The sequence below is a fragment of the Myotis nattereri genome, assembly GCF_964212035.1.
Source record: "Myotis nattereri genome assembly, chromosome: 19".
Classification (NCBI taxonomy): domain Eukaryota; kingdom Metazoa; phylum Chordata; class Mammalia; order Chiroptera; family Vespertilionidae; genus Myotis; species Myotis nattereri.
The window spans coordinates 7,629,602-7,638,572 of record NC_138095.1 but is presented as its reverse complement, the minus strand read 5'-3'; positions in this window follow the sequence as shown (position 1 = coordinate 7,638,572).

The following is an 8,971-nucleotide window of genomic DNA, read 5'->3' as shown; positions in this document are numbered from 1 at the left end:
GCTTGCTTACCAATGCTTTTATAAAACGAAGGTGTCCTAGTTGAGATCAGGCAGAATCCCACAGAACTCAGGACGCCTTTGGGCCCAAGTTCCATTTTTCATCCAGCAAATTTTTATTAAACATCTACTTAGTGCCGGTACTATTCTAGGCACTGGGGATACTGTTGTTGTTGTTTTTTAATCCTATATAATAAAAGCCTAATATGCTAAGTGTCTGTCTGGTCATCTGCTCAACAATCAAAGCGTAATATGCTAATGATATGCTAAGGCCACTCAACTGCTCACTATGATGTGCACTGACCACCAGGGGGCAGATGCTCTGACCAGTAGGTTAGCTTGCTGCTGGGGTCTGGCTGGGACTGAGGGAGACGGGCCAGACACACCCTGGAGCCCTCCCACGGTCCCTCCCCAGCTGGCCAACCTCCCGTGTTCCTCCCCAGCCCTGATTGTGCACCAGTGGGGTCCCTCGACCTGGCCTACGCCCTCTCACAACCCAGGACCCCTCGGGGGATGTCGGAGAGCTTGTTTCGGCCTGATCCTGCAGGACAGGCTGAGGGACCCAACTGGTGCACGAATTCATGCACCAGGCCTCTACTAAATAAATAAAAAGATAAAACCTCTGTCCTCATAGAACTCCACTGTCTGTTGACAGGACCAGAAGGAGGGGCTGGGGAGAAACAGAAAGTGAAATAAATATGTAACACTTTCTGCAATATCAATAATTCATCACAGTGATTCCATTATAAATGTAAACATAAAAATTAAAATCCATGGTTTACTTCCAAATATTCGAATTGCTTTAAAACATTTATTGACAATTCCAGGAACTATTGCCTCAGCAGAACAAAGTTTCTCCAAAATGAAATTAATTTTAAACAACTATGGCAATCTTAATGGAGGTGGTAATTACATGAACATATACATTATACGTTTGTCACAAGTCATTGAAATGTGACATTTAGATGTGTGTGTTTTATTTTATATAAATTATATCTCAATGCAAAACAAGTAAAAATTCATTTCAGGAAAAAACTACCTAAGAATTACCATGAATAAAGAAAGATTTTTCTAATTTAGCAATGTCATCGATAGATTACACATTATCTGAAGATATTTTTTTAAATATATTTTTATTGATTTCAGAGAGGGAGGGAGAGGGAGGGAGAGACAGAAACATCAATGATGAGAAAGAATCATTGATTGGCTGCCTCCTGCACGCCCCCTACTGGGGATGGAGCCCGCAACCCAGGCATGTGCCCTTGACCAGAATCAAACCCAGGACCCTTCAGTCCACAGGCTGACACTCTATCCACGGAGCCAAACCAGGTAGGGCTGAAGATATTGATTATAATCACATATTTAGTCATTTTGCTGAAAGTAAGAAAATAAATTTGTACATTATCAATATACAGCAATTTGTGAATTATATGTGCCTTTATTTTATTGCTCATCCAAACATCATCAGCCCACTACCAGGAGACTGAGTCTTGCATGATTATAACGAATAAACTCAGTCATCTGTGATACTTGGTTAATCTGTGGTTGTTAAAAACCACATTATCACACACACACACTCTGTATTGTGTTGTGAAGAGTTGTATGTGTCAGGATGGGAGCCAGGACATATTTCCTTGAGCAGTTTGTTAGTTTGCATGATAACAGGTTCACTTTTAGACACCGAGTGTGTGGGTCCCCCGTGCCCTCTTGCCCCGGGTCCCACAAATGTCCAGGGAGGGTCCCCCAGGAGGTTCCGCCGCCGCCTCTGAAGGTAACACAGGGCAGCGGTTGAGAATGAAGCCACGAGAATCACGGGGTTAAATTCAGCTCCGCGCGGCACCCCTGTGTGACCAAGGCAAGGCGCCCGCCTTCAGAGCCTGTTTCTTCACCTGTGAAATGGCGCCAACAGTACCACACACTGGGCAGAGGCGGGAGAAGTAAACGAGGCCGTGGTCTGTAAGCCAGGGTGCACTCACTGTTCCTGACAGGCAGCGCCCCCGCGCCCCCGCCCCTCAACATGAATCAGCCGTCTCTGGTGTTCTGGTGGAAGCAAGAGAGCCCTAGACCTTTTTTTTTTTTTTAATTCTTTTTGGGTGTTTGTGGTAGAGCAAGTCTGGGAGGCCAAGCGTTTAGAGAACTGGGAAGGATTATGGGGCAGTGGGTTAAATTAGAACTCAAGGCAGAGGTAGGAAGACCAGCAGAGAGACGGAGGGACAGTTGGTTGTGAGCTAACAGGGGCTTAGTTCTGTGATTGTTCTGAGGACCCTGATACAATGGCGATTCCCACAGCATATGCTTGTCCTTACAATTACATGGAACAGCAGGGGGCAGAAGTGGTTGTGAACACCACACGGAACAAGGGGTGGCCAACTTCTGTAAAAGACCGAACAGTAGTATTTTCAGCTCTGCAGGCCAATCTCTGTGGCAACCACTCAACTCAGGGACAGTGGGCAAAAGCAGCTGTAGGCAATGCACAAACGAATGGGCATGGCTGTGTGCCAATAAAACTTTATTTACACATGTGGCCCTGGGGCTATGAGTTTACGAACCAGTGGGCTGACTGTGAAATCCCAGCCCCACTGTGCGAGGTGTCTGCATAAGTCACTTAACTTCTCGCAGCATCAGCCTCCTCATATGCAAATTCAGAAAAATAACAGTACCTGCTTGACAGTATCAGCATGAGAATCCTCCCACTCTTAACACAAAGTATTTTGCATCATTTTTGGAACTCAGTACCAGCATGCCACAAAAGCCAGCTGTTAATACTGCCCGTCTAAACTGCCAAGCTTCCACCCTAGTTGGTTTGGCTCAGTGGAGAGAGTGTCGACCTGTGGACTGAAGGGTCCCGGGTTTGATTCTGGTCAAGGGCACATGCCTGGGTTGCTGGCTCGATCCCCACTGGAGGCAGCCAATCAATGATTCTCTCTCATCACTGATGTTTCTATCTCTCCCTCTCTCCCTTTCTCTCTGAAATCAATAAAAATATGTTGTTTTTTTTGGTTTTTGTTTTTTTTAAATATATTTTATTGATTTTTTACAGAGAGGAAGGGAGAGGGATAGAGAGTTAGAAACATCGATGAGAGAGAAACACCGATCAGCCACCTCCTGCACACTCCCCACCAGGGATGTGCCCACAACCAAGGTACAGGCCCTTGACCGGAATTGAACCTGGGACCCTTCAATCCACAGGCCGACGCTCTAACCACTGAGCCAAACCGGTCAGGGCTAAAAATATGTTTTAAAAATAAATAAATAAATAGATAGATAAATAAACAAACTGCCAAGGTTCTGACCAGGGCCCCACCCCTTCCCAGCTGGGTGATGTGGGCTGGGGATGTAACCTCTCTGTACCTGTTTCCCATATGTGGGAATTAAATGAGACAATAGTGCAAAGGGCTTAGAATAATGATGTAAAAGCACTCGAGCGTCAGCTTGAGCTATTTTTAACATCATGATTATAAATTATTGTATTATTATTATTATTATTATACTAGAGGCCCAGTGCATGAAATTCTTGCACTCGGGTGGGGGAGAGGGTCCCTCAGCCGGGCCTGCTCCCTCTCACAGTCCAGGAGCCCTCGAGGGATGTACGACTGATGGCTTAGGCCCGCTCCCTGCTTAGGGCCTAAGCCACAGGGAGCGGGCCTTAATTGTCAGTCAGACATCCTTAGCGCTGCCATGGAGGCAGGAGAGGCTCCTGCCACCGCTGCTGCACTTGCCAGCCGTGAGCCTGGTTTCTGGCTGAGTGGTGCTCCCCCTGTGGGAGCACACTGACCACCAGGGGGCAGCTCCTGCGTTGGGCATCTGCCCCTGGTGGTTAATGCGCATCATAATGGCCAGCCATTCGCCATTAGGCCAAAACCGGCTCTCCGACATCCCCTGAGGTGTCCCAGATTGCAAGAGGGCACAGGCCAGGCCAAGGGACTCCACTGGTGCACGATCGAGGTCAGGGAGAGACACGGGCGGTTGGCCAGCTGGGAAGGGACTGTGGGAGGGCTCCAGGGCTTGTCTGGCCCATCTCGCTCAGTCCCGATCAGCTGGACACCAGCAGCAAGCTAACCTACCAGTGGGAGCGTCTGTCCCCTGGTGGTCAATGCACGTCATAGCAACTGGTCAACCAGTCGACTGCCCCCTGGTGGTCAGTGCATGTCACAGCGAGCAGTTGAGCGGCCTTAGCATATCATTAGCATATTACACTTTGATTGGTTGAATAGCCAACTGGACGACTGGACACTTAGCATATTAGGCTTTTATAATATAGGATCATATAGTTTCTCACAGGAGCGAATCCCTTACAAGCAAAGATAATAGCACCAAGAGCTCTGACTTTTCCAGAAGCTCTGAACACTTGAGCCTTTTGCCAAAGTCTGGGATCATGAAATGTATTTTGTTGCGCCCACAGGCCGGTTTGGAGACAGCCACCCTGCGGCGAAGGGGCCGCTGCCTAATTATATCATTACACTGGGCTTTGCCTCTGGACTCCTACTAAAGAGGAAACACATCGGGAACCTCCATGGGGGCTTTGAAACCAAGCTCTGAGGTAGGAAAAAAAGGGACGGGCCTCTTTTTAATAAATAGATGATTTCTTATCTAGCATTAACCTTAATTTCACATCAGTGTCATCCTTAATTTTGCCTGCAGAGTTTGCCATCAGCCTGTCCCAAGGCTAGTGATGTCTCAGCAACTAGGTTCTCTTTGCTATCTCTGTACCTATGCAGGTCTATGTGGGCGGGGGTTCTCCGAACAGCCACAGAAGCCAACACAATTAACTTTCACTAAAGGGGATTCCATCGCCTTGGAGAAGATGGTGCTGGAGCCTCTCCTCTGGGTTGTCTCTCTCTCTCTCTCTCTCTCTCTCTCTCTCTCTCTCACACACACACACACACACACACACACACACAGTCCAAACAGCGCTAAAGTAATTAAAGTAGCTGGGATTGATTGGGGTCCTGCGTGACCTTTTGGTAACTTACCTACGCTTGCCATTTAGAGGAAGAATAATTTATGATGCGAGTCAAAGTGCAGAAAACCGAGGCAGACAGAGAGAATTCCAATTAGCCTTAGAGGGGTGAACTGTCAGGGAGGGCCAGGAGCCCCTTGTGAAAACAGGCGACAAAAGCAGTAAAGGCCCAGGTTCGCCCAGGCACAGGCGCCTGTGGTTGCCAGGGTGTGTCTGCTCTTCTGATTTGTAGAATCTGAGAGTTTCAGGGCTGGGGACGTCTTAAAGGTCTAACTGAGCCCATTCATTTGACAAACGAGAAACTGAGGTTCAGAGGAGGGGCTGACTCGCTCTGGATTCATCACAGGTCACTGGTCCTCTGGACGTGATGGTTTTACCATCAGGCACATGGCCGGGTTGCAGGCTGGATCCCCAGGAGGGGGCGTGCAGGAGGCAGCGGAACCATGATTCTCTCTCATCATTCACGTTTCTATCTCTCCTTCGCCCTTCCTCTCTCTGAAATCAATAAAAACACATTTTAAAAAATAAGTATGGAAATGTCAAGTATGTCAGTGTCATAATGAAAGCTAAACAGGCACGCCAGTTAAATGCAAAACAGAAAGTCCTCGCTGAACGTCATTGCTAGGTACTGTGGCTTTAAGTGAAGTGATGTATAATGAAGCCAGTTTTCCCACAGGCAAATTGATATCAACGAGAGTTAAATTCCTACAGCATCTTATCAATATTATGATGAAATGACTTTGACTGAAATGATGTTATTCAAGCACCTGCTGTACCTGACACTCGACTGGGTCCTGGTAGGACACTAAGGAGGACTTTGCTGGGCCCACTGGCAAAGCTGGGTGATGGATGGTCAGTGAAAATATGGTTCAATGTTAAATTCTCAAAGTTGGTACTTGCGATATGGTTGTACGAGGTTATCTGTATTCTTTGGAAATAGACTGAAATATTTAGGGGTAAAAGGTGCATATCATATGAGCAACTTACTCTCAAATGTTTCAGAAAATTATATCCTATCTAATAAAAGAGAAACATGGTAATTAGCCGTACATCCGCTACCCTTCCCATTGGCTAATCAGGGCGATATGCAAATTAACTGCCAGCCAAGATGGCGGCCGGCAGCCAGGCAGCTTGAAGCTAACATGAGGCTTGCTTGCTTCAGTGACGGAGGAAACCAACATTCCCCGCCTGCCTTGTTGGCCTCTGCGCTTCCAGTTTGAAACATTGTTACAAATATAGAAGCTAAACAAAACCCCAGAAACCTGCTTTCAGCCAGCCGGGATCTCAGAGCTGGAGTTGATACAGTGTTTCGATTATAGAACTCAAACAAACCAGATACCTGCTTTTAGCAGCAGAGGCCTCAGAGCTGGAGCCAGAGCTAAAGCTGGCCCAGAATAAAAAAAGAAAGAAAAAAAGGAGCGGTTGAGAGCTTCAGTCACCTGCCAGCCTGAAAACAGCCCTCAGCCCCTCACCCAGACTGGCCAGGCGCCCCAGTGGGGACCCCCACCCTGAAGGGTGTGTGACCAGCAGCAAACAGCCATCATCCCCTCATCCAGGCTGGCCAGGCACCCCAGTGGGGGCCCCCACCCTGATCCAGGACACCCTTCAGGGCAAACCAGCTGGCCCCCACCCATGCACCAGGCCTCTATCCTATATAGTAAAAGGGTAATATGCCTCCCAGGACCAGAATCAGCGGAGCCGCGAGGCCTCCCAGCACCGGGATCAGCGGAGCTGAGAGGCCTCCCAGCACCGGGATCAGCATGACAGGGGGCAGCACCCAAACCCCCTGATCGCCCTGTGGCTCTGTGTGTGACAGGGGGCGGGGCCACAACCTCCCTATCCACCCTGCTCTGTTCGTGACAGGGGAAGGTGCCCCAACCCCCTGATCAGCCCTGCTCTGTGCCTGATAGGGGGGAGCTCCCCAACCCCCTGATCGCCCTGCGGCTCTGTGTGTGACAGGGTGCTGTGCCCCAACCCCCTGATCGGCCCTGCTCTGTGTGTGACAGGGTGCGGTGCCCCAACCCACCCCCCACGGGCCCTGCTCTGTGTGTGACGGGATAGAGCCATAACCTCCCCATCGGCCCTGCCCTGAGTGTGAGAGTGGCGGCACCCCAACCCCCTGATCGGCCCTGCTCTGTGAGTGATAGAGGGTGGTGCCCCAACCCCCTGATCCGCCCTGCTCTGTGTGTGACAGAGGCCGGTGCCCCAACTCCCCTATTGGCCCTACTCTGTGAGTGATAGGGGGAGCTCCCCAACCCCCTGATGCTCTGTGCGTGACAGGGGGCAGCGCCCCAACCCCCTGATTGGCCCTCCTCTTTGTGTGACAGGGGATGGCGCCGCAACCTCCCCATCGACCCTGCCTTGAGTGTGACAGGGGACGGTGCCCCAACCCCCTAATCGGCCCTACCCTGAGCGTGACTGAGGGTGGCATCGCAACCTCCCAATCTGTCCTGCTCTGTGCATGACAGGGGGCGGCGCCCCAACTCCCCAATCGGCTCTGCTCTGAGACCGACCAGGGGCTGCACCTAGGGATTGGGCCTGCCCTCTGCCACCCGGGAGCAGGCCTAAGCCAGCAGGTCGTTATCTCCTGAGGGGTCCCAGACTGCGAGAGGGCACAGGCCAGCTGGGGGACCCCCCATCCCCCCCGAGTGCACAAATTTTTGTACACCAGGCCTCTAGTATATATATATACATCCTATATAATAAAGGAGAGACATGTAAATTGACCATCCCTCTGCTGCACTCACCAACCAATCAGGAGTATGCAAATTAACCTGACAAAGATGGGAGGTTAATTTGCATACACAGGCGCCGGGCGGAGAGCAGAGCGGGAGAGCTGGCGGAGAGTGGAGAGGCTTGGGGAACTTGGCAGAGTGGGAGGCCATGGGACAGACAGAGCAGGAAGGGAAAACCAAGCGCACAGGGAGCACCAGGAATTCTGGGAATAGTAGTTCTAGTGGCAGCCCCAGGACTGGAAGCGGAAGCCCCGAGCACAGGGAGCACCAGGAATTCTGGGAATAGTAGTTCTAGTGGCAGCCCCAGGACTGGAAGCGGAAGCCCCGAGCACGGGGAGCACCAGGAATTCTGGGAATAGTAGTTCTAGTGGCAGCCCCAGGACTGGAAGCGGAAGCCCCGAGCACGGGGAGCACCAGGAATGCTGGGAATTGTGGTTCTGGTGGCAGACGGATCTCCTAGACCAGCCGTGGGCAAACTACGGCCCGCGGGCCGGATCCGGCCCGTTTGAAATGAATAAAACTAAAAAAAAAAAAAAAAGACCGTACCCTTTTATGTAATGATGTTTACTTTGAATTTATATTAGTTCAGACAAACACTCCATCCATGCTTTTGTTCCGGCCCTCCGGTCCAGTTTAAGAACCCATTGTGGCCCTCGAGTCAAAACGTTTGCCCACCCCTGTCCTAGACACTAGAGCAAAGTGAGCCTGGAGCAAGTTCCTGTTGCGGTGGGGGATGGAGGGAAAGCAAAGGTGAGAGACATAAGTAAGATCAGAGTGTCTAGGAAAAATTAAAGGGAAGATATCCTAAAACTTCCAGGAAATCTCCACCAATGAAGCAAAGAGAGAAAAAAATGCCTCTATTATTCTGTGAGCAACAAACTAAACTGAGTTGGGGTCTCAGACAATTCGCTCATGTGATTGCAAAGACAGACAGAAACTCCCAGATTGGAGAGGGTGCAGGTTGGGCTGAGGGACCCCCACACCCCCCAGTGCACGAATGTTGTGTACCGGGCCTCTAATATATATGGATACTAGTAGCCCGGTGCACAACAATTTGTGCACTCGGGGGCGGGGGGGGGGGGCGCCTCAGGCCTGCCTGTGCCCTCTTGCAGTCTGGGACCCCTGGGGGATGTCTGGTTGTTTCGTTCCCCCCTCCCTCAGCCACCCGGCCGTCTTGTTTGCTCCCGCCTCTGCCGCCCAGCTTGTTTTCGGCCACCTGGCTTGCTATGCTCCCAGCTGGCATATGCAAATTAACCGCCATCTTGGTTGGCAGTTAATT